Below are 24,508 nucleotides of genomic sequence, written 5' to 3' on the forward strand. Positions count from 1 at the left end.
TTTATTTAACAAATTTTTGTTTTCATATGTATTATATGCAAGTTACATTTACTAAAAAGATTTTAATTAAATTTACACCAGTCAACTATTGAAACATGTGTTACCAGCAGTTACGCATCTGCGGCAAACTGTAAATGCTACAAACGTTTTAGTAGTTGACTCGTGTAAAAAATATTAATTGTTTAGTAAATATAACTTACATATAATACGTATGAAAAAAAATAAATTGAAAAAAACAACAGAGTTCCTTGGAGTTCTCAAAAGAACCTAAACAGTTAAACCTATATATATATGTGCGCGCGTGTATGTATACCTGATGCACATGCATATATGTTGTCTGTTTTCTGATGCACATACATATATGTCTGTATATAACTATATGTCTATATATGAAACACAGGATGCATCACTTACCATACAATGAGTTTTCTGATGCGTATATATGTTTATCGACACGTATAATTATACTGAGATCATATTATTTATTGAACGCGATACAGAATTTTATATAATGATGTATTAATTAAGAAAGCATGCTTACGTTTATTATCTGATGCATCTATGTATTTTTTTTATAGTTATGGTCGTTGTGAAGAAAGCTGATGGTTCTTAGTGCTTGAACCAATTAAAGCCATCTTGCCATTATATAACGCACAAGTTGTTGATGGCCGATAAGGGTTTTGATATCGAAAAGGAACACTACTCTTCATGTGGCTTTAATGAGTTTGGGTCTACCATGGAGCCTAATTATTTTGCTGACGATATATCAGCTTATTTAGCACCATGTGAGGCCTTGCCAGACATTGAGCCCGGGCTTGAGCATGAGCCTTGTAACAATGTGGATGAACCGAATATATTCAATACAGAGGCCCTTGTTGACCCATTTAACTCTTTTGTATTAACTGAATCTTCTGATTTAAGAGACCCTTGTGGAGGAGATAATGGAAATAAAAATGAAGGTAGACGTTCATCGAGTCGAAGAAGTACTCGCAAGAGTTCATCAAAGCAGAAAAGTGATACTAAAGTGACTGAAAGAAAAAGCAGGAGGAGTTCTGGAAAGAAGCCAGTGGTGGACTTACTTTCTGCAGATATTGGACGAGGGCAAAGAAGTAATATGGTCAGATCTATGCGTCCTACAGCTTGGGGATTTGTAGGCAAAATTGATGAAATTTTTAAGCAAAATGCAGAAAATAATATGGATGCATTGGGTAGAACGGCCGATAGGGGAGGAAAGAGGAATATTGATCCTGTGAGTATTTTTAGTAAAAGCATACAAAGTTCAGAAAGCGAATCTAAAGCTGTACACAAGGGTCTTCTTGTAAAGCTTAAACTAGGACCAATGGTTATTCAAAATTGCCAAGTTAATACCATACCTGATATGGAAAAAGATCTTGAAAGTTACAGGGATGTTAACTTAGAAGCTTCGAATGTACAAAGTGGTGCCAAAGAAAGCTTTCAAAAAGAGGTTTTCAGTGCTTCTGATGAGAATCTCGATAAAGTGACTGCATCATTGAAATCATCTGTTAGTGACGTGCCCATTGCAGAAAGGGATCCTGAAACTTCGCCCGACTCAGAAGTTATTAATGTGATTCCAGATACTCAAGTTAATGGAAATGTTACAGAAGAAATTAGGGTTTCTTCAAAAGATTGTGTTTCTCATCAATCAGATGATTGTGGTGTTGCAAGTGGAATTCCTAGTCCAGAAATTGTTAATGATACTTTATTATGTGGAAAACAAATTGAAGGATCATTTCATCAAACCGACGTTAGGGTTTCCATGGATATGTTGACAGTTGAAAGTGTCATGAAAGCTAATCTTACCATTGCTGGGATTGAGTCAATGGAGTCAAGATCTAATAGTCAGCATGTTCAGAAAAGTTCAAAGTCAAAGTCTTCAAAGAACATATTCAATGGTCATCAGAAAGCATCACCAGCTAAGTCAACTGCTAAGGGCAATATTAAGGAGAGGGCTGATGCAGAAACTCATCCAGTTGCAGGTCCTTTTTGTTTTCTTATTTAACATTTTCTGTTTTTATATATGCTACTTTTTATTCATTAACCGTGATTCTAAGGTTCGTTTATATGCTGTAGAAATGAATGATGGACTAGAAGAAGGTTCTAGAATTACAGTTTTACCATTATCCAACACCCCTATAGTGCCACAAAGTGCTTGGGTGTGTTGTGATGATTGTCATAAATGGAGACGCATATCAACTGTACTTGCAGATGCTATTGAGTCAAAAGAATGCAGATGGTAATTTACTAATTTATAATTCTTCTACTTTTAATTTATAAGTTATTTTCAGACATTAATCGTTTTTGTCTGGTGTAATATGAAGGATTTGTAGGGACAACCTGGATAAAGCTTTTGCAGACTGTTCAATTCCACAGGAAATGTCAAATGCTGACATTAATGAGGAGTTGGAATTATCCGAGGCATCTGGTGAAGAAGATGCTTGCAATAATACTCGGCTGAATTCCAGTCAGTTGACTCAAAAGCAATCTAGTGGTACTTATTTATTTTTGTACTTGAATGTCCATAAGCATCATTTGATCTTGATACAGTTAGAGGTGGCAATATGTGCGGATCAGGCAATGGGTAAAAATGGTTTTGGGCAAAATTGATATCTTGTTTGGTCAAAATGGTTTGGGCAAAACTGGTGTTTTGTTTAGGTCAAATTACACAGTATACATAATTCTTTTGTTAGGTATGATTAGAAATAAAAAACAAAGCATACAATCACAATTATAATATAAGCTATTTAGTAAAGTGTCTATACTGTGTTGCAGATCCTCTGCAGCACTCGTGGAAGCTTATTAAGACAAACATGTTTCTGCATCGCAACCGTAAAAATCAACCTATTGATGAGGTTAGTCGCTTGCTTCTTTTAAAAATCAACCCGTTGCTGTTTAATTGTTAATACTTATGGATTAAAAAAACGTGTATTACTCATCAATCTTTGTTAGGTTATGGTTTGCCACTGCAAACCACCAACAGATGGTCGCATGGGGTGTCGTGATGAATGCCTTAATAGGATGCTGAATATAGAATGTGTAAAGGGAACATGCCCATGTGGAGAGTTTTGTTCAAACCAACAGGTTTTTTTTTCTTTTGCATTTTTATGATTTTTATTACCTTTTTTTTTCACAAAGAGGTTACAAAGCTTGCATTTTTTATACAACCACAGTTCCAGAAACGCAAGTACTCTAAACTGAAATGTTTTCCAACCGGAAAGAAGGGACACGGGCTTCAGTTGCAAGAGGATATCCCCAAAGGAAGGTTTCTTATCGAATATGTCGGGGAGGTAACCTGTCTACTTGCTTGATTTCATAGTCTTATATTGTTTAAAATTAATATATAAGTATCCAATTTTATTATTTTGTTCTGTATTCTGATTTTTGTAGGTGCTTGACATGCATGCTTATGAGGCCCGGCAAAAAGAATATGCTTCAAAAGGTCATAAGCATTTCTATTTTATGACATTGAACGGCAGTGAGGTTTGTCGGTTTCTAATATTTTTACTTCATCATAGTTTATTTATTGTGTTATTTACTTTTTTTTCTTTTTTCAGGTAATAGATGCTTGTGCTAAAGGAAATTTGGGCCGGTTTATAAATCACAGCTGCGAACCAAATTGTCGCACTGAAAAGGTTTGTATAACCTATCACAATATTTATTCAAAATGTTTTTATAGAATTATGGTATTGTAAGATCAACATGCTCATTGGTTAATTTTTAGCTTCATACTTACAGTTATATGTTTAATTTGTCAATATTGACATCTACTTTGTGCTTTTTCTTACCAGTGGATGGTCAATGGAGAAGTTTGCATTGGGCTATTTGCATTAAGGGATATTAAGAAGGTATACACATATTTTATCATGTACTTAGTATCTTGATATTTTTTTAAATGCCACTTTTGACACCTATTTGTGTGTTTAATTCGGTTATTAACTTATGCAGGGGGAAGAATTGACATTTGATTACAACTATGTACGGGTTTTTGGGGCTGCTGCTAAAAAATGTGTATGTGGCTCATCCAGGTGTCGGGGCGTTATTGGTGGTGATCCACTGAATGATGAAACAGTTGTTTTGGGTGATTCCGATGATGAATATATTGAACCCGTTACCTTCTATGAGAACATTAACAATAAGTTGGATGATATAATCCCTGTTACAGTGAATCCCGAAAGTAGTTTTGTAAATGATGTGGAAAACAATCAAAGTTTAGATTCTTTGGGTGAGAAAAATGATGATCATGCAATTCTTGTTGAATCTGCCACATCAGCACTTGAACGTAAAACAGAACATTCAGAGGGACTATTGTCATCTAGTGCTCAACTTCAAGTTCAACCGCTTGATGCTTCTTTTACAGTGAAGAGTGAGATGAAAATACAAAATGAATATATAGATTCGGTTAATTTGGTACCGGAAGACGATGAATTGAGGAAGAAGCCTAAATCTCACAGGAATGACAAGTGTACTATTTTAAAGCCGAATTCCCGCTCAAAAGTACATTCTCCATCATCAACAGTGAAGAAAGGGAAATCAAAAAGTAAGCATACTGAGATAGATACCAAGCCACCTGTCATGCCTCAAAAACCCAAAAAGATAGTGGTTGATAACTTGACGGGTCGATTTGAAGCAGGTACTCTTCTTTCACTATTTAATTTAGGGATGTAAACAAGCCGAGCCGAGCTCTCTTTTTAACTTAAGAGAGCTTGAGTTCGGCTCATTTAGAGCTGTATTTTTAAAGCTTGAGCTTCGCTTGTTTAAAGCTGTATTTTTAAAGTTCGAGTTTGTCTCATTTAGAGCTTTGTTTTAAAGCTAGAGCTCGGCTCTTGTGTAAGTTTTCAAGCTGGAGCTTGGTTTGGTTAGAGCTCTATTTCTAAAGCTCGGGCTCGGCTGATGTAGACCTCTATTTTTAAAGTTCTAGTTTGGCTCGTTTATATTTTAATTAATTTACTTTATATTTTTAATAGTTATATTAATTTATCTTGTACAATTATAATTTTTTAGTTACTTTTACATAAGGTTATATACAATAAACTTACAAACTTACATAAGTTTATTGAACGTATAAACATTTATTAAACATATATGGTTAATAAATAATATATGTTTAGGCTTGATAGCGGCTTGAGCACGAGCTCGTTTATTAGCTGAGCTTTACTCAATAAAAGCTCAAGTTCAGCTCGGTTCGAATATTTAGTGAGCCGATCTTGAGTAGCTTTTAAGCTTTGTTTAGACCCCTACTGTTTTATTTCTATTTTCTTTTGAACTTTTTTTATCTTCAACATATGATCAAATGTTTAAACGTTTCTGCTTGATATCTATCTTACAGTTGAAGAGGCACTCAACACTCTCTTATCTAAAGGGGGTATAAGCAAAAGAAGAGTAAGTACACAAATTATTTTGCATAACTGCCTCTTTTTTTTTCCCTTTTAATTATGTTCATTTAATTTTTTAAATCTGTTCTGACTTATGTGTATTTATCTTGAAGGATGCTTGGAAGGGCTATCTGACACTTTTATGTCTAACTGCTAATGGTGGCAACGGTGAAGGAATTCAAAGGTTTGTTTTTTACGTTTTCTTATGATGTTAAATTGAGTATATATTGGAAAAAAGTAAATACTTAAGCTATGGGTGTATAACTGTTTCAGCAATCGAGACCTTTCTATGATCCTTGATGCACTCCTGAGAACAAAGTCTAGAACGGTTTTGCTTGACATAATTAACAAGAATGGTATACTTTTTATTGTTTTTTTTTAAATATTTGTTAATTATACTTTGTTGATTTTTGTAATGTTTTTTTTCCCCTTTATTTTTGTGACTTTACAGGTTTGCAAATGCTACACATTTTACTGAAGCGTTATAGAAAGGTGTTCAACAAGACCCCTATACTGCGAAAGCTTCTCAAGGTAAGTTTAACAAAGTGTGACAATATTATACAACACAAGTTGTTAAATGACTAAAAGGGACTGTAATTAATTAATTGCATTTCATATATATCATTCTAGTGAGTGATCTTTTTAAATTATGGGTTTTTGCAGGTTTTGGAATATCTGGCTGAAACAAAGATTCTTACATTGGACAATATCTTAAAATCTTCTCTTCCAGGAGTTGAAAGGTTTGAGCTAATTATTAATATCTTTTTATATAATGCTACTTAATTTTAATTACATCTTTAGTGTTGTAGTGCAAATACATGGGCCCTTTTATGATGTTTCCTTTGTTTTTGATTTTTTTCAGTTTCAAGGAATCAATTTTGTCATTGACCGAGCATGCTGACAAGGAGGTATTTATCCAAATATTTAATTACTTATAAGTTATATTACATACTTTTGGAGACTTTTAGGGCTGTAAACGAACCGAATGATCATGAACAAGGTCTTGTTCATGTTCGTTTATTAAGGAAATAATGTGTTCACGAGCGGTTCACGAACACTTACTGAACGACATTTTATGTTCGTGTTCGCTCATTAAGGAAATGAATGTGTTCACGAATGGTTCACGAACACAAATAAAATCCGCAGTCTAGAGATTGAGATCAATGTATTCATCAATGTGAATAATATAATGAAAGCCTGTAAACGAATTGAACGATTCGCGTTCTTTCATTTAACTTAATCAAACAAATAAATATGTTCATTTTCATTTATTTAAAAACTGAACATTTGTGTTCGTTTGTTTAAAATCTAAACGAACATAACTAAACAAAGATAAGCGGACATAAATGAACAAATGTAAATGAACGCAAACATAAAAATGAAAACACTTAAATGACCACAAATTAACAAATATAAAACCTTTAAATAGATGACTCATTAAGATCATATTTAGTTATCTTCTATTACTACATATAAATGAACATAAATAAACAGACGTAAACGAACATAAACGAACGTTCTTGAACATAAATGAACGAACGGAACATATGTTCATGTTCGTTCGTTCGTTTAATTAAACGAACACAAATTATCTTTTCATGTTTGTTTGTTTATTAAATAAACGAACAAAAACGAACGTCCCGTCGAACGATTCACGAACAGCTCACTGAACGCTCGGTTTGTTTACAAGCCTAGAGACTTTCAAACCATTTGACCTGATGAAGTCAAACAAACCTGAATTGACTAATTTGACCCCCCTTTTGATTTAGGTTCATCAAATTGCAAGAAATTTCCGTGATCGGTATATTCCATGGTCTGCCCGAAGAGTCAACCGGGCTGAAAGGGACACCGACCGGATGGAATTTCAACAAAATTCAAACTTCAAAACTAAAACTTTTCCGATTCAACAAAAAAGACCGTCTGAAGTTGCTGATAACCCAATCAAACAGTCAGTTACTACAGTTGAAGCACCTTCTGCATCATGTGTCAGTAGTTGCGCTGACAGGACCCGCACCCGAAAACGCAAAAGCCGGTGGGACCAGCCTGGTGACATGGCACCCGATCTACAGTTTCCATCAAAGAGGTCAAACACTGGTCAACAGCAAACCGATCGTCAAGATATGGATGTCGATGCTCCCCCTGGATTTTCTCCACCGTCCGCCATCATGGGTCAACCGCAGGACCGCTACATTTCACGATTACCGGTTGCGTTTGGGCTTCCAACATCTCTTCTCAAAAAGCTTGGGGAAGGTGGGCCTGCCGAGAGCTGGGTTGTTGCTCCCGCGATGACTTTTCACTCGTTTCCACCTTTACCAGTGTACCCGCGCAGTGAAAGTCGACCCGCAAAAGAAGACGACTCATGGCATAATTGTAATTTTCCAAGAGACAGGAACCCTAATACTCTTGATAGAAGATACTTCAGGCAACAAAAGTGGAATCACCCTCGATCGGGTGGTGGTCGACAATGGAACAAGTATGGGCCCGTGGGCTTTAATGGGCCTGCAGGCTTTGGTGGGCCGAACTAAAACCAGGCAAACTTTGGTGTCGGTTATGATGCAGGGAACGGTTATTATCATCATCAGCATCATCATCAACAGTACCAGCCACATCAGTGAGGTTTTAGAGAGAAGTTATGAAGGTGTTTTTGTGATTTGTACTTGGTAAAAATGTTAGTTGAATTGTGAAAGTGGTGTTTGTGGATCAATTATTTAAGTGAGATAAGAGTCATAATCGTTACAGATGAGATCGCTTTGCTTGGGTACAGATTGATTATTCGCCTCGAAGAGGTAAAGCTTTCGTTTGTTATTGACCTTCTTTGACTGATTTCATTAAATAAATATATTACATTTGATTATGTCTTTGTTTTAGTTGGTATCAAATAACCATATGTCACATCATTCTTCAGTCAAGTTTTGATGTATGGTTTTAGAAAGTCTCAAATCTCATTTATATTATTATTATTTTATATATACAATTTTGGCAGAGCTATGTATCATAGCTTGTACCTTATGTTGTTTGAGTTGTAACCTAGCTTAGACTATCTATATTGAACATGCCTCAAGTTTGTGATTTGTTTTTAAGATTTTGTTTTTTACCTGCAGTGTGTTTGACTGGCACTGCTTGCTATCAATAATGGTATATTTTTTAGTTACGTCTAAACTTTGTTAAAAATCGATTCTCCCCGCTGCGAGGCGTGGGTGTAAAGTACCAGTTGATATACAATTTTAAGTTGTAACAAGCTTTTAGAGAAAGTTAGACTTCAAATCAATTGCAATGGACTTTTGAATAAAGCAATGGGCTTTTAGGCTTTAAACGAAAGTCTTGTTTTTTTCATGCGTAGTGATTTTGACTTTGCATTTTGTATATGCTATAGGTTGAGGTGCAAATTCTGACCGCTTAACCGAATTAAACCGGAATTGAACGGTTGGTTAATATCTCAGTATAGTATGAATCGTTAGTGAACCAAATTAACCGTAGGTTAGAAACCGGTTAGGGATTTTCACATAGGAATTAGTTAACCAGTAATAGGTTAATAAGGTTAATTTTAATAGATTAATAAGGTTATTATGTTTTTAACAGAACCGAACCGATTACATGGGTTAGGGGTTCTCCAATTAAAAACTGGTTTTGATTGATCAATAATCGCTTATGGTTAATAATCAGTATTAAAAACCAAACATGCCCATTCTCTTAACGAATGAACGTGAGGAAAAGAATTCATTCGCTTAATTGTTCGTTTTCGGTTAAAGTAAAATCAACACTTTTTTCTATTTAATATATGTGTGTGTGTACGGAGAAAGAAAGAACCAAATAGAAGATAATTAGATGTAGTGGGAGGGAAACCATGCTTTAAAAAATATATATATATATATATTGTTCGTTCTGAAGTGAATGCTCTCTCTATATGTATATATCTAGGGGTGTTACCTTTACAACAAATAATAGTTAAATGCATTTATACCTATTGTTGTTATACAAGACAGTTATGCAACTGATTCTCGTGGATGCCGACATATTATTGGTTATAAAACAAACGTGCTCATGTACGTATTAAGGAAAACAAGGTTACTACTTAGGTGTAGAATTGTAGAAATAAAAAGTTTATGTTCATTAAAACAGGTTGCGAGTCAAATAATACGTTAGTTGCATGAGGAAGCATTGATTGTGGGAATGAAAGCGAGCCGAGATTTCTTAAGTTTATCTTTTGAGTTGGATCAAGGTGAAGTGGTAGGTCTGCTGGCACAGGTGGATGCGGAAGGTGGCATATTGTGGTGGTTGGCGGCGGAGGAACGCAAGCTTCAAAAAGAGGAGGATTTGGATGGTGAAACAAAGAGATATTTAGGTCATTTGTCTTTAGATGTGTTGTATGCAACATTGTTGGACCTTGTGACCATGTGCAACAACAATGGTGGGAACCTTTGACAGCTTTTTTTACAAGTAATTTGAACATTGAAAATACATCATTTTATCTTTTATGATTATTTGGGTGGTGGATTTGGACGGTGAAATTGAGATAAGAGTGGGGTGCAAGCATGCTATTTGATTGCTTTTTTTTTTTTTTTTTTATCCATTAGCCTAAAGGTGTCTATTTTTTATTTTCAATTGGTTGTCTTCCAAACATTCGGTTTCATTATTTTGTAAAATAGAAAAAAAGAATTTGTTTGAACCTTAATAGGGAAATTGACTTTATGGTCTAATGAATTGTGGTAACGATTAAGGATAAGGGTTGGGGTCGAGGATTCACGATTTCCGGTATAGCATTTACTGTTTGATATTTCTGGTGTCGACCAGCCTCTTCCGATCGGCCGTTATTTGAGCTCTGGTATATTTATACGACTTGTTTCTTCTGGTAAAGCAAAGTGTCTTGTACACGTGCTTGTGATTTTCAAACCCTAGATCCAACGAAATCAGGTAATTGGCTTGGCTTGGCTTATGAAGTTGAATTAATTTACTTGAGGGAATGGAATTAGCTTCATGCTGTTCAATACTAGGGTTTAATTAAAGTATTATATTTTCTGCCCAATTTGTTTAATTGCCAGCATACAGTTGAGAGTCACTCATTTTGCCACAACCATCTGCTCGATATGAAGAGCTCTTATTGGTTAAACTCTAATTGGAGGTGCAAACAAGCTGAACTAGTCGATAAAAAGGTCGAACAAGCTGAGTCTCCAAAAAAGGTCATTTACTAGTCGAGCTCGAGCCTCACATGTGAAGCTCGTCGACCCTTATTGAGCTTGCTATATGCTTTATGATTTTAGTTGTTTTATTAGTTACAAATCAATTATTATATATAATACAGCCCACCCATTATGAAGTTTGTTGTCAGAAATCGTGAATCCTCGACCCCAACCCTTTGGAGCCCTAGGACGACGTGTTTCAACTTCCAGTGAACCACGTCTGTGCTACCAGTTACTTACGCTGTCCTAGTGCGAATGAGACGAGGCGTTGAGCCCCAACCCTAGAACCGATCGACCTGCAAGTGATGTTGTTCCAGGCTCCATTTGTTTTGTAATTGTTTGTTCAGTTGTTTTGACCTTGTTCATCATATACTTGAACCCACGAGCTTTAAGTTGTCTATACGAGCCGAGCTCGGTTCCGAAAACATGGGAGCTCGAGCTTCAGAAAAGTCTAACGAGCCGATCTGACTCGGCCTGATTTATTCACTTGCACAGTGGTAGCGATGGGCAAACGAAATCGGTACCGATTTGGTACCGATATTCACTTGCACAGTGGTAGCGATGGGCAAACGAAATCGGTACCGATTTGGTACCATCGGTACCAAATCGGTACCAAAATTTTGAGTTACGGTATCGGGACAGAGACCGGTACCTGATATAATGCTTAATATATATAAATCCCTTGTATATTTTATATAATATTTTATTAGTTTTTGTTTGGTTTTTATTAGAATTTGTATATTACTAGCATATTTGAATAATGTAGGTTCCGGACTTGTTCACGGTTAAAAAGGGCGAAAAAAGAGCTAAAACAAGCCAAACCGGTGAACCGGAGCATCAGAATTGAACCGGACCGCATCAGGAAACGAACCAGACCGGTCAGCCACCCGTAGCCCGCAGCGCCACGCGGCGCTCTGGGCACCCAGTTTCTCGAATTTTCTTAGTTTTTTTTATCAGTTTTGTGCCTAGGAAACCTATATAAACACCCCTAAACTTAATCATGAGCATACCCTACGAACCAGAGCCGAATTTGGAGTTTCCCGGAGCTTAGGATTGCAATATTTGATGGGTTTTGAAGGCAAGGAATCAGCCGGCGAAGTGCTTATCATCCAAGTACGAAGACCACGGGTTTTATCACCTTTAATCTTCCGTTCTTATTTATTTTCGCCATGATTTCGTTTATGATTGTTTTGTTTTACTTTAAGATGCTAGGTTAAATATTATAGACCGCCTAGGCTTATGATGAACCTACTTTGACGTTGTGTTTTGATTTGGGATTTATTTATCGTTATGGTTTTATGATTTAGTAAAAGGTTTAATTATATTAAATTGATGCATATGAATGCTTAGGATTGTTTGATTGATTGTTATTATTCCATAGTTGCCTTGAGTATTATTTGTCATTATGATAGGTTATTATTAGGTCAATTACTTTGTGTTGATTATTTTATGATTGATTTGCAATAAGATCATAGGAATAATAATTATTAATTAAATAAATCTAAGTGTACTGCTAACCTAAATCTGTAAAGTGCTAGGTTATTGATAGAACTTTATTATTTGATCTTGCTAGATTTAGTTCTTCGTAAGTAGTCCGTCTAGGTTTGATTATTTAATTATTGTCTATTGAATCAATTAAATATGAAACTGCCTTTGATTTTCGCGCAGTAAGGTAGGATTTCGTATAAAGGAACTAAATCATAAATAATTAGGTGACCGTAAGGAAACTTGATTTTTAATACTGGTGTTCATTAAAACTTATTAGAAACTTATAGGTGTCTCTTGAGAAGGGTCAGGGGTCCTGCTCGAGTTTTCTCTTAAGTGTCTATTTTACGATCCCAGTCCATAACTTAATATTTTTCCGGTTAATTCATAACTGAAATTTAAGGGATTCTAGCCTAAGTAGTTTTCTTATCATCATCTGATTTAATCAAACTTGTGTTTTCGCTTATTTTACTTATTTTCTTTAATTAGTTTTTAATTTAGTATTTTAAACAAAACCCCCCCTTAAACAAATAATAAATAAATAAGTTGTGTCTATAGTTGAGTCTAATTAGCTAGTAAACGTAAGGGTTCGATATCCGGACTTACTTAGCTGTAATAGAGTCGATCGGTTCACTTGCCGGTTAGTAGTTTAGTTAAGTTTAAGAGTCTATAATTTATTACTTAGTGTTTAGATTAGCGTAATTTTAGTTAAATAATTATTGGACTACTTTTAGCACATCAAGATTTTGGCGCCGTTGCCGAGGACTCTTGGCGATTGCGTTATTAGCTTTGATTAGACTTACTTGCAACATAAGTGCTACTTGTTTTGTTTTGTTTTGTGTTTGAGTTGTAGGAGTTTAATTAATTTTAGTTTACTTTTAAGTCTAGTTTATTTTATTTATTCTTAGTTTTATTTTCGTAGTTACATAGAGTCTACTCAGTTGGTCTTGTGTGTTTTTCAAGTTTATGCCACATCTTCGTTCGCAAGGACCATCTCCGTTAAAGTCTAAATGTCACACCCTCAAAATCCACTAACGGAGTTTTACCGTCAGAGGGTGTGAACTGGCAGGATCGGAATCATCAGTTATAATCAAACCATAAAATAAAGTTTCAAAACCATGAAAACGTTTACGAGTAATTAAATGCGGAAGCGTAAAAACCTTTAATCAAAAGTTGCGTCACGCAGGACGACTTAAAACCAAAGATAACCGTTAAAAATAAGTTTGCAGGACAAAAGCGTTTTCAATCGGCTACCTGAGAATAACATACTAAAAGTGTCAACACAAGGTTGGTGAGTTCACAAGTTATATAAAAATAAATCGTTTAGCGTTTGCGTTCAGCGTTACAGCGTTACAGCGTTTTGCGTTACAGCGTTACAGCGTTTTGCGTTACAGCGTTACAGCGTTTTGCGTTACCAGATAGTGTTATGTCAAATTATATATCTATAGGTAGCTAGCCTATAAAGCAAGTATTACTAAGTGTTCGACACCGAAGCTGACTCGTTTATTAAGTGCCTTGTCACCAGGTCCTCCAGACCATGGTACGTGTTAGCCAAAATTACACCCGCTCGACTTCCAGTCGAGTTTAGCGTTGGGTGGGGTTTGTCAAACCCAGTAGTACTACTCAACAGTGACTCGCTATTCTAAATATTAACCGGTTCGATGTGTAGGACTTCAAATGTTTCGTTTGCCACTTAGCCTTTACAAGTGATATATAATTTATAACAAAATCTTAAATGCGTTATGGAGTATGTTATCTCCCCCAAGTGAAAAGCGTTTGAAAACAGTTTAAAGAGGGGAAAGTGAAACTCACAGATTGCGAAGAATTTCCCAAATTAAATCACCAAGATGCGCGTCACCGAAAAACTCTCTCTAACGTTCTAAAAACAACAAGGAGATTTTTCTAAGTGTTGGAATATTATCGAGTCTCTAGACCCGGCACATAATGCCTATGCACATAACATGTTTCGTGTTTCGTTTGTGAATCGTGTGTGACTTTAACAAGTGCTTTTGTGACACATTACATGTGTAAGCAATCATATACGTGTCATGTATTCATAAAGTACATCACTATCAATTATTCCCCGTAAGGGCATTTTGGTCAACAAATAACAATTAACTATCCATTATTCCCCATGAGGGAAATTTGGTCAAATCATGGCAATCAATTAGCAATTATTCCCCGCAAGGGTATTTTGGTCAAAACATAACAATTATATAACAAGTATCATGTTTCATGCATTTTTACACAACTCAGCAGCTAGTTTCACCGAGACAGAAATCCTACTAGAAAGATTGTACTATTTAACCTATCATAGCATCTCAATTAATTTACCAAAAATCATCACAGAAGAACATATGTCTTAGGTTTCCAGAACATATTTTATTACATTTTCATTCCTCACAGTTTTCTCACAATCATCAAATCATTACAGCAAACTCATAACAGTCAAATTCATGCGCAACAGAATGTTATTTGCAATTCCCGTTGAACGGAAAATCCAATAAATGCAAGACCACTTGGGTTAGGTTCCTAACTCAATAAGTCAACTTCCAGAAGTGGAACCAACCTAATTGGTCTCGTAGTTCATGAGATATAACATTTACAACACAACCTAACAGCAGGTCTAACAGCTCAGTTTTGCACAATGTTTTTGTAAATTCATAAAAGTTAACTTCTACTTGTCCAAAAATTACAAATTCATACTTTATAGAAACTAGACTCAACCTAGTTTACTGTAGTACCAATAATCTCAACCAATTTTCACGTTTACACTTCGTTACAGTCACTTAAACATCATATACGCATTCTGTCCAGAAACTGTTTGCATCCAAACTCAACATATTAACAATCTATGAACTATCATGCATTCATATGACCCTCTAGACTCCATAAACACCATCCATGCACATCAATTATATATTACATACTTGATTAGGGTTTGTGTTTGAACTCAAATCAAAGACACAACAATCAACATGCAACAAGATCAATACTAGTTATCAAATCATCATTCAATCAACCACAATCATATTAGCTATATACATACACAAAATCGGCAGCTTAGGGTTTGTGGTTAACCCAACAAACATCAAAATCAAGCAACAAGAATGTATAGAATGATCAATTATACCTTCCTAGCACCTAGTTCTTCAATCAAACACTTGATTTGATGGTTGAATGTGTGTATAGAGTGGACGGCAGCCGTGAGGGAGGGGGTATGGGGTTCCGATCGGGGTTAGGGAGAAAGAGAATAGGTTAGGGTTAAGGTTATTAGTATATATTTATAATAATAATAAGTTACACTCAAGTCCCTCCACTTCTAAGTATTACTTTTCTAGCCTAACTAACTTGTTTTCATCTTGAGTTAACGTTTATAACCATGTTATCACATAACACATAAGTCTAACACATAATTATCACGTAATTACTGTTTTGACGTTTTTCGTTTATTTATCAATCGTTTGCGTCAACTCGTTTGCGTTTCGGTGCAATTCCCGAAAGACTACACATGTAGTAAGTGTTAAGCGTCATTTAAACCCTAGTTTAAATGTAATGAAGTGTGCGTTATAGATTTAGTGATCTTAAGTTTGAATTGACGGAGTTGAGTTAACGGAGTTAACCTGAAATTGACGATTGTCACACTAAAGCCAGTTCGTCATCACCAATCATCATAGATTCTCCACCGAAGTCATCACCACACAGTTCACCACCGTCGAGTCCCAAAACCCTTCCCGATATTCAAATGGCCGACAACCGAACCGTTTACCAACAAGCCTTCGAGGGTTTCACCGGAGACCACTCGCCCATCATCACCCCCGTAATCGATAACCTAATTCCGGGCATATTCCCTCGTATGGTATAGCCAATCTCACCCAGAGTAACCTATTCCATGGTCGTGATGATGAAGACGCACCAGCGCACATCAACCGTCTTACTTGTATGCTCAGAACGTTCAATTTGCAAGGTGCTAATGAAGATGTCAGTTTCCTCCATTTGTTCCCGTTTTCACTTACGGGTCGTGCCGCCACTTGGCTCGATTCGCAACCTACTAGAGCATTCACTACTTGGGAGGTGTTGCGTACCGCTTTTTTGAAGAAATACTTCCCGCTTGCCAAAGCATCTCGTCTTCGAGATCAGATTCATTCTTTCCATATGGAGCCAGACAAGCCATAATATCAAGCTTGGGAGCGTTTCCAGAGTTTGCTGGTATCACACCCCGACTCAGGGCCTGGGTGCGGCACCCGTTAGTTGGTACCTGCTTTGAAAATATATCAGAGTTGCGGGTTTGTTTTAGCAGAAGTCTTTAAAATATAATATTCATTTATAAAATGTCGGGTTAGAATACCCGTTGGATATTGTTTGATAAAATGTGAGCGGAAGTCTTTTCAGATATAATATATTAAAAACTCGGGAGTTGAATACCCGTTTTGATATTTCAAATACTTGTCATTTCAAAATATAATTCTTTATCATATTTTGAATAAAATATCTGAGCCATCAGATCACCTCTAATGACTAAGTCTCCAATCTTCTATCAGTCTTGCCTGTCAGTTCTATTATTTACAGTTTCCCAAAAATAGGGGGAAAATACGTCAGCACACAGCTGGTGAATGACGCTAACTCTATAATACCATTGTATAAACAATAATAATACCTTTGTGACAATACTCATTAGGCACCCAACTCAATTGGGTTACAATTACCCTAAGTACATGTACAATTAATAATATACACAATATCATTTCTCTGAACAGTCCCGGAGACTTCCAGAGGCGTGTTTGATGATATGCATGGCCTCGGGGAACTACGAGTCACCATGTATACTCTTAATCTGAGTATGCCTGTTTCTTATTATTGCAACACAAAGTTTTAAGGATTTGTAAATCCTATGTAAACAGTTCAGACTCTAAAAGAGTTGTAAAAGTTTATGGCGTATTCACCTTTTATGATTGTAATCAGTTTTCGACACTGATTCTTGTATATTGATCCGGTTACTGACCCCTGTCTGTAATCAGTTTCTGTTATTGATTCCTGTTTTTGTTTTCAACTTTCAGATTGATTGTTATCTCGGACCTATAGTACGAGAATAACATTCGTATAAATATCTAGATCTACGATCTAGCTTCAGGCCTCGTAGTCTGTTTTGTATAGCTGTAACCTTGATAATTTATTTTTTTGTACAAAACTTGTGGACATTTAGTCCCTTTGTTTATTTATTAATTATATATCAGGTTATATATCAGGTTTCTTCTTCATGAAGAAACATTACTTTAACTATAACCTGTGTGAATGAATATTATGTTTCTTAATCATTAAGAAAAACTATTTTTAACTATACCCTTTGTATATAAATGATTACGTTTCTTAATCATAAAGAAACTATAATTAACTATAACATTTGCTTATGAAAAGTTCTATTATACTTAACAGTGATCAAGGTTCGGGCTATACCCCCGACTATGGTCTAAGCTATTATAATAATAATAAAATAATAACTTAATCAGAACCCCTACCTCGTACGGGTATTTGGAGTTAGTTGGCTAAGACTGATCGAGCGGCACTTCTACTCTATAACGCGTACTACAGCTTAAACCGTCAGAAGTTCGGAGCTTGGCATGTTTCACGAGACTGGCACGCTTCTCGAGGTTAAGTGTGTGAAAATGTGTGTGTTCGGTGTGAGATGGAATGTTTCGAACACCCCTCTTTTTATAGTTGAAATGTTGCAACTTCGCGTATCGCGAAGATGCAAGCCGTGTCGGTTCGCGATACGCGAAGGTGCTCTAGGTTTGCCGAGTCATTAGTAGGGTTGCCACATGTCACCAGGTGCTGTCACATGTCTCCACGTGTCACGCATGCAGAAGTGCAACTTCGCGTAGCGCGAAGATGCCTGATCTGCAACTTCGTGTATCGCGAAGATGCTTCAAGGTCGGTTCAAGTCTTTTGTCTTTCGCATAGCGCGAAGATGTTGAAACCTAATCCTTCGCGGCGCGCGAATGTGCAAGCTTCAGATTTTCATTTTCAATCAATACTAAAGCGGCCCTTATGCGGCTCGCGGCGATGCGAGCGTGCGAAGTGCGCCATCAGAACGCCACATTACGCCCTTCGCCCGTGCCCGTGCCCGAGCCCGAGCGCGTGCGCGTCGGGTGCTTCGCACCCTCCACTAGGACTTTGGAGAGTGGTTAGCTACATTAAAACATTTCTATGGAAACTTGTTTCCTTATAAAAAGCTTCCATTTCTTTTCTTGTTTCCATGTGGGATGGATTTTTCTTATTTCCTTAACATAAGATGCTTATTTTTCTTATTTTATTTTTCTCATGACTTATCTTGAGAATATTTTTAGTCTTTTAAGTTGCAAAGTTGACAAATTTAGTCCAAAATAAATATGGGTGGGTTTTTCCTAGATGTTACATCTGGCCCGTTGTTCACAGCATGGTCTTACTCCTTGGGCCCTTGTTGAGAAGTTCTACGATGGGCTAACTTATGAGACTCAGGCTCGATTCGACACTGCTGTTGGAGGTAATTTAATGGATAAGAAAAATGTAGTTGAGTGTAATGAGTTATTCGAGAGTTTTGCCCAATTCGAGTTTGCTAAAAATCCACGTAACGGGAATTCAAATCCCGTCACTAGTACACCCTCATCCGTTCGAGGTTGCTGCTGCCTTAGAGAGCTTAACCCGTGAGATTGGAGAACTTAAGGCTAAGGTAGATAAGTATGAGTTGTGTAAAGGGGGCCATGGGACTTTACATTGTCCGTTGATGAGTCAGGAGCAGGTAGAGTTCATAGGAGGGCAAAATAGGGTTCCTAATGAGTTTAATGGAAATAATAATTCAAACTGGAACAATTTTAAAAATAATAACTATAATTCTAATTGACGTTCCTCCGGTGCACCCCCGGTTTCCAATCAAATTTAAATTCTAACCGGGGGCAGGATTAGTCGTTTAGTGGGGATCAAAGTAGTCAAGGTGGGAGTAATGGGCAAGGTTTGAGTAGTGGTATGGCTAGGTTAAAAGAGATGATGAAACAAATACTGGTTAGAGATCAGGAAACTCATAAGAAAATTGCCGATCATGATTTGCTAATTAGGAATCACCAATCCGCACTTTTAGATCTTCAGAGAACCATAGGTGATATAGCCCGACGTTTAGATTAGAGACCCCCAGGTCGGTTTTCGGGTTCCACTCAGCAAAATTCGGCAGCTCAGTTAAATGCCATTTCTACTCGTAGTGGTAGGGTTTAGGTCCGGAGAGAGAGATTGAGGTAGAGGAGAGAGGTGAGTTAGATGATGAGGAGATAGTGATGGAGACTCCTGGGAGGGTGCAACCTAGGCTAGGCCCAACAAGTACCGCATCAACCAGTGAGTCCATAGTTAGAGGGAGTGAAGAGAAGAAACCAAGGGATATTAGGCCTTCACCGCTTATAGATCATGCTCGTGTCTCGTATCCAGCCCGTCTAAGAATCAGAAATTTAGTAGAGAGTACGGTAATTTCTTAGATATGTTTAGGCAGCTTAGGATTAACCTTCCGTTTATCGAGGCCCTCCAGCATATGTCTAAATATGCCAAGTTTTTGAAAGATCTTCTTAAACGAAAGGAAAGTCTGGAGGAGCTTTCGACCGTTCCACTGAACGAAGAGTGTTCGGCAGTAGTTCTCAATAAGGTTCCGGAAAAGTTACCCGATCCTGGTGTTTTCACTATTCCATGTTTGTTCAGTAGGGATACCTCGTGCCAAACGTTAGCAGACCTAGGAGCTAGCATAAACTTAATGCCATATTCGTTGTTTGAGAATCTAGGCCTAGGAGAACTTACACCCACCCGTATGTCATTATCTAAAGCTAACCGTTCGGTGAAGTATCCTAGGGGGATAATAGAAAACTTGCTCGTGAAAGTCGATAATTTGGTTTTCCCCGTAGATTTTGTGGTTTTAGATATGGAGGCCGATGAGAGAGTTCCTATTATTTTAGGTCGTCCATTCTTGCGTACTGCTAGGGCACTCGTTGATGTATTTGAAGGTAAGATCACTCTTAGAGCCGGTGATGATAGTGTCACTTATGTTGCTAAATCCATGAGATACCCGAGTAGTCAAGACGGTCTCATTGATCCATGTCATCCTGTTTATGCAATTGAGTCTTTTATTCCGGACATGGATCCACGTCTTGCTCACCCCCGTTCCATCAGAGGTTGTTTGGAGGATGAAAGAGAGGTTGCGAGTTCTCAAGAGTTGATGGAGTTTGATAGAGAGAGTGGTGGTGGTCTGCAAAAGTTTGTGGAGTTTGGAGAAGTTGGAGATAACCGAAATAAGATTGGTGAGTGGTCGTATCGTGATGCAGTTTCTTGGAGGACCATGGAGTTATACCGAGGTGGAGGAAGCCCCACTCGGACAGCCGAGTAGTTCACATAGGAGAGTGTCTTGAGTGAAAGCTCGAGTGTAGAGTTTGTATATTTGTCCTATCTTTATTTTTGAGTCGTGTCGAGTCACTAACGTAGATTTTTGTAGTTTTCTTTGTTTTTGTTTAAGTTTTGCAGGTTTTGAGCTAGAAAAATGACCCCCATGAAGTATAATGCAAAATTCAAGTGTGGGGATGGAGCAGCCGAACTGTATACTTTTTATTATTTTGCTGCTATTTATTCATGTTTTATATATTGGGTGGGTTAGTTGGTCTGGTGAAATACTTTGAATGTTTAAACTCTATCAAGTTGATAAGATATGTTTTAAATATTGTTTGTTGAATGTTTGCCGCTTCCGTTCATGTGTGAGAGAAAGGGATATTTGTTTGATGCACACGTTTGGAGTTTGAGGGCAGCTTTGGAAGAAGACTTTGGCATCATATCATCATGCGCATATTACCAGCTAAGTTTTTTCCATTATTTATCTTGCTTGTTTATTTTTATTTATGTTTTTCTTTTTAGGTTTTTGTATTTCGAGTTTATTTTTATTTTTCGTTCTTATTCTTGTATTGAGGACAATGCTAAATTTAAGTGTGGGGATAGGACATTTGAGTCATAGTTAAATTTTAATCAGATTTAAAAAAAATTGAAAAAAAAAGTTTTGAAAAATGTCACTTGATTTTGTCTCTTTTAGCATTTAAACGGGAGATGAGGATACTTATCGGGAATCGGTTTTTCAAACTACTAATAATATGAGATAATATTATAGAAGGCGTACTAAGCTTGGGGTGTGTCGGTAGGCCCAACTAGTCTTGAAAGGTTTTCTATTGCATATTCTTAATAAACCTAATTAATCTTAGATTTTGTGGGTTCTCATCCTAAGGGGGACAATGAAGCTGAAATTCGATAAGTTATAGGGAGTATTATCATAAGCTGATTACCCTAAAGTGGTGAGAATTAAATGCACTTTAAAATTAGCACGCCACTCCGTTTTATGAAAATAAATAAAGTGTGGTGGCGCCCCGCAAATGTCCAATTTTATACAAGCTTTAGTCTTTAGTTATATATTTTTAGGTTAAAGATTCCTAAGTGCACAATGAAAAAAATAATAATAATAAATAAGCATTCCAAACGTTGATCTGAAAAGAAAAAATGAGAAACGTTATGTCATGAAAAATGCCAAAGATGCATTCTCAAAAATAGAAAAGGAGGCCAAAGTGCACATACTAGACGAAACTGAGAGTTTACATGTTACCAAGGGGATGGCGACTCTGAGAATACACTATTGGGGCTCGAAAGTTTCTAGTCAATAAATATTTTCTTAGGGCATATATAGGACAAAGTTCAATAATATTTAGGGCATGCTCGTACGACCTCACTTGACCTATTATTCATTAATTCCATCTAAGTGCATTTTCTTCTTACCATTAAGGGGTTCTTATCTTATGGTGATATGTTGAACCAGTTTGCTTCAACTCGATTATTTTTAATTGTCATTACTATGCCTGAGATGGGGTAGGTGGATCTTAACTCTAAAGGTGTGAGACCCATTGGTTTTTGATATCACATGAACTTAAATGCCTAATGTGCGTTGGGCTTGATAGGCTGGTGGCTGGGTTTAAGTGGACAACAATATCGGCAATAGCGGTTTTTACGTTTATCTGAGCTTTAAGATAACCTAATATGTTTTTAAGATCGTATTTCTCCGACTCTGATCCCATTGCAATTAGACTTTTTCAGGACGGAAAAGAGATAAGTGTGGGGATATTTGATATAATGCTTAATATATATAAATCCCTTGTATATTTTATATAATATTTTATTAGTTTTTGTTTGGTTTTTATTAGAATTTGTATATTACTAGCATATTTGAATAATGTAGGTTCCGGGACTTGTTCACGGTTAAAAAGGGCGAAAAAGAGCTAAAACAAGCCAAACCGGTGAACCGGAGCATCAGAATTGAACCGGACCGCATCAGGAAACGAACCAGACCAGTCAGCCACCCGTAGCCCGCAGCGCCGCGCGATCGGGAGGCAAAATCTCGCCGCGCGGCACTCTGGGCACCCAGTTTCTCGAATTTTCTTCGTTTTTTATCAGTTTTGGGCCCAGGAAACCTATGTAAACACCCCTAAATTTAACCCTGAGCATACCCTACGAACCAGAGCCGAATTTGGAGTTTCCCGGGGCTTAGGATTGCAATATTTGATGGGTTTGAAGGCAAGGAATCAGCCGGCGAAGTGCTTATCATCCAAGGACGAAGACCACGAGTTTTATCGCCTTTAATCTTCCGTTCTTATTTATTTTCACCATGATTTCGTTTATCATTGTTTTGTTTTACTTTAAGTTGCTAGGTTAAACATTATAGACTGCCTAGGCTTATGATGAACCTACTTTGACATTGTGTTTTGATTTGGGATTTATTTATCGTTATGGTTTTATGATTTAGTAAAAGGTTTAATTATATTAAATTGATGCATATGGATGCTTAGGATTGTTTGATTGATTGTTATTATTCCATAGTTGCCTTGATTATTGTTTGTCATTATGATAGGTTACTATTAGGTCAATTACTTTGTGTTCTTGATTATTTTATGATTGATTTGCAATAAGAACATAGGAATAATAATTATTAATTAAATAAACCTAAGTGTACCACTAACCTAAATCTATAAAGTTCTAGGTTATTGATAGATCTTTATTATTTGATCTTGCTAGATTTAGTTTTCGTAAGGAATCCGTCTAGGTTTGATTATTTAATTATTGTTTATTGAATCAATTAATTATATTAAACTGTCTTTGATTTTCATGCTGTAAGATAGGATTTCGTATAAAGGAACTAAATCATAAATAATTAGGTGACCGTAAGGAAACTTGATTTTTAATATTGGTGTTCACTAAAACTTATTAGAAACTTATAGGTGTCTCTAGATAAGGGTTAGGGGTCCTATTCAGGTTTTAAGTGTCTATTTTACGATCCTAGTCTATAACTTAATATTTTCCCGCTTAATTCATAACTGAAATTTAGGGGATTCTAGCCTAGGTAGTTTTCTTATCATCTGATTTAATCAAACTTGTGTTTTCGTTTATTTTACTTGTTTTCTTTAATTAGTTTTTAATTTAGTATTTAAAACAAACCCCCCCTTAAACAAATAATAAATAAGTCGTGTCTATAGTTGTGTCTAATTAGCTAGTAAACGTAATTTAAAGAGTACCGTGGGTTTGATATCCGAACTTACTTAGCTGTAATAGAGTCGATCGGTTCAATTGCCCGTTAGTAGTTTAGTTAAGTTTAAGAGTCTAGAATTTATTACTTAGTGTCTATATTAGCGTAATTTTAGTTAAATAATTATTAGACTACTTTTAGCACATCAGTATCGGTACCGATATTTCCCGATTTTTTAACCTTTGGTACCGGTCCATCCCGGTACCGAACCAATGATTTCGGTACCGGTACAAAAAATTTGCGATTTTCAGGACCGGGACCGGTCGGTACCAGTATGGTCCCGATCTCGTCCCTAGGTAGCTGGGTTTGTAGTTCCTGCTCCCAATACTCGCCTAAACCTAACTGACTAAGAGAACTAGTAGGAAAAAGCGTTAAGCCCAATAACCGTTAAATCGTTAATTAGCAGTAGTATTAGTAGATCATTCTTCTTTTATAATAAGAGTCATAATCGTTACAGTTGAGATCGCTTTGCTTGGGTATAGATTGATTATTCGTCTCGAAGAGGTAAAGCTTTCGTTCGTTATTGACCTTCTTTGACTGATTTCATTAAATAAATATATTACATTTGCTTTTCTTTGTTTTAGTTGGTATCAAATAACCATATGTGACATTCTTCAGTCAAGTTTTGATATATGGGGTTTTACAAAGTCTCAAATCTCATTTATATTATTATTATTATTTTATATATACAATTTTCGGAGAGCTATGAGTTGCAACCTAGCTTAGACTATCTATATTGAACATGCTTCAAGTTTGTGATTTGTTTTTAAGATTTTGTTTTTTTACCTGCAGTGTGTTTGACTGGCACTGCTTGCTATTCAAATATATTTTTTGGTTGTGTCTAA

At 36.4% G+C, this 24,508-nt stretch overlaps 1 pseudogene; it reads left to right on the forward strand.

Moving 5' to 3' along the window:
* The first annotated feature begins 582 nt into the window (after window positions 1–582).
* On the forward strand, window positions 583–8,005 carry LOC143576657 (histone-lysine N-methyltransferase ASHH2-like; annotated as a pseudogene).
* The last annotated feature ends 16,503 nt before the right edge of the window (window positions 8,006–24,508 follow it).

The sequence above is a fragment of the Bidens hawaiensis genome, unplaced genomic scaffold (assembly GCF_021521415.1).
Source record: "Bidens hawaiensis isolate Kalapana, Puna unplaced genomic scaffold, B.hawaiensis_p1.1 tig00028252_1, whole genome shotgun sequence".
Taxonomy (NCBI): domain Eukaryota; kingdom Viridiplantae; phylum Streptophyta; class Magnoliopsida; order Asterales; family Asteraceae; genus Bidens; species Bidens hawaiensis.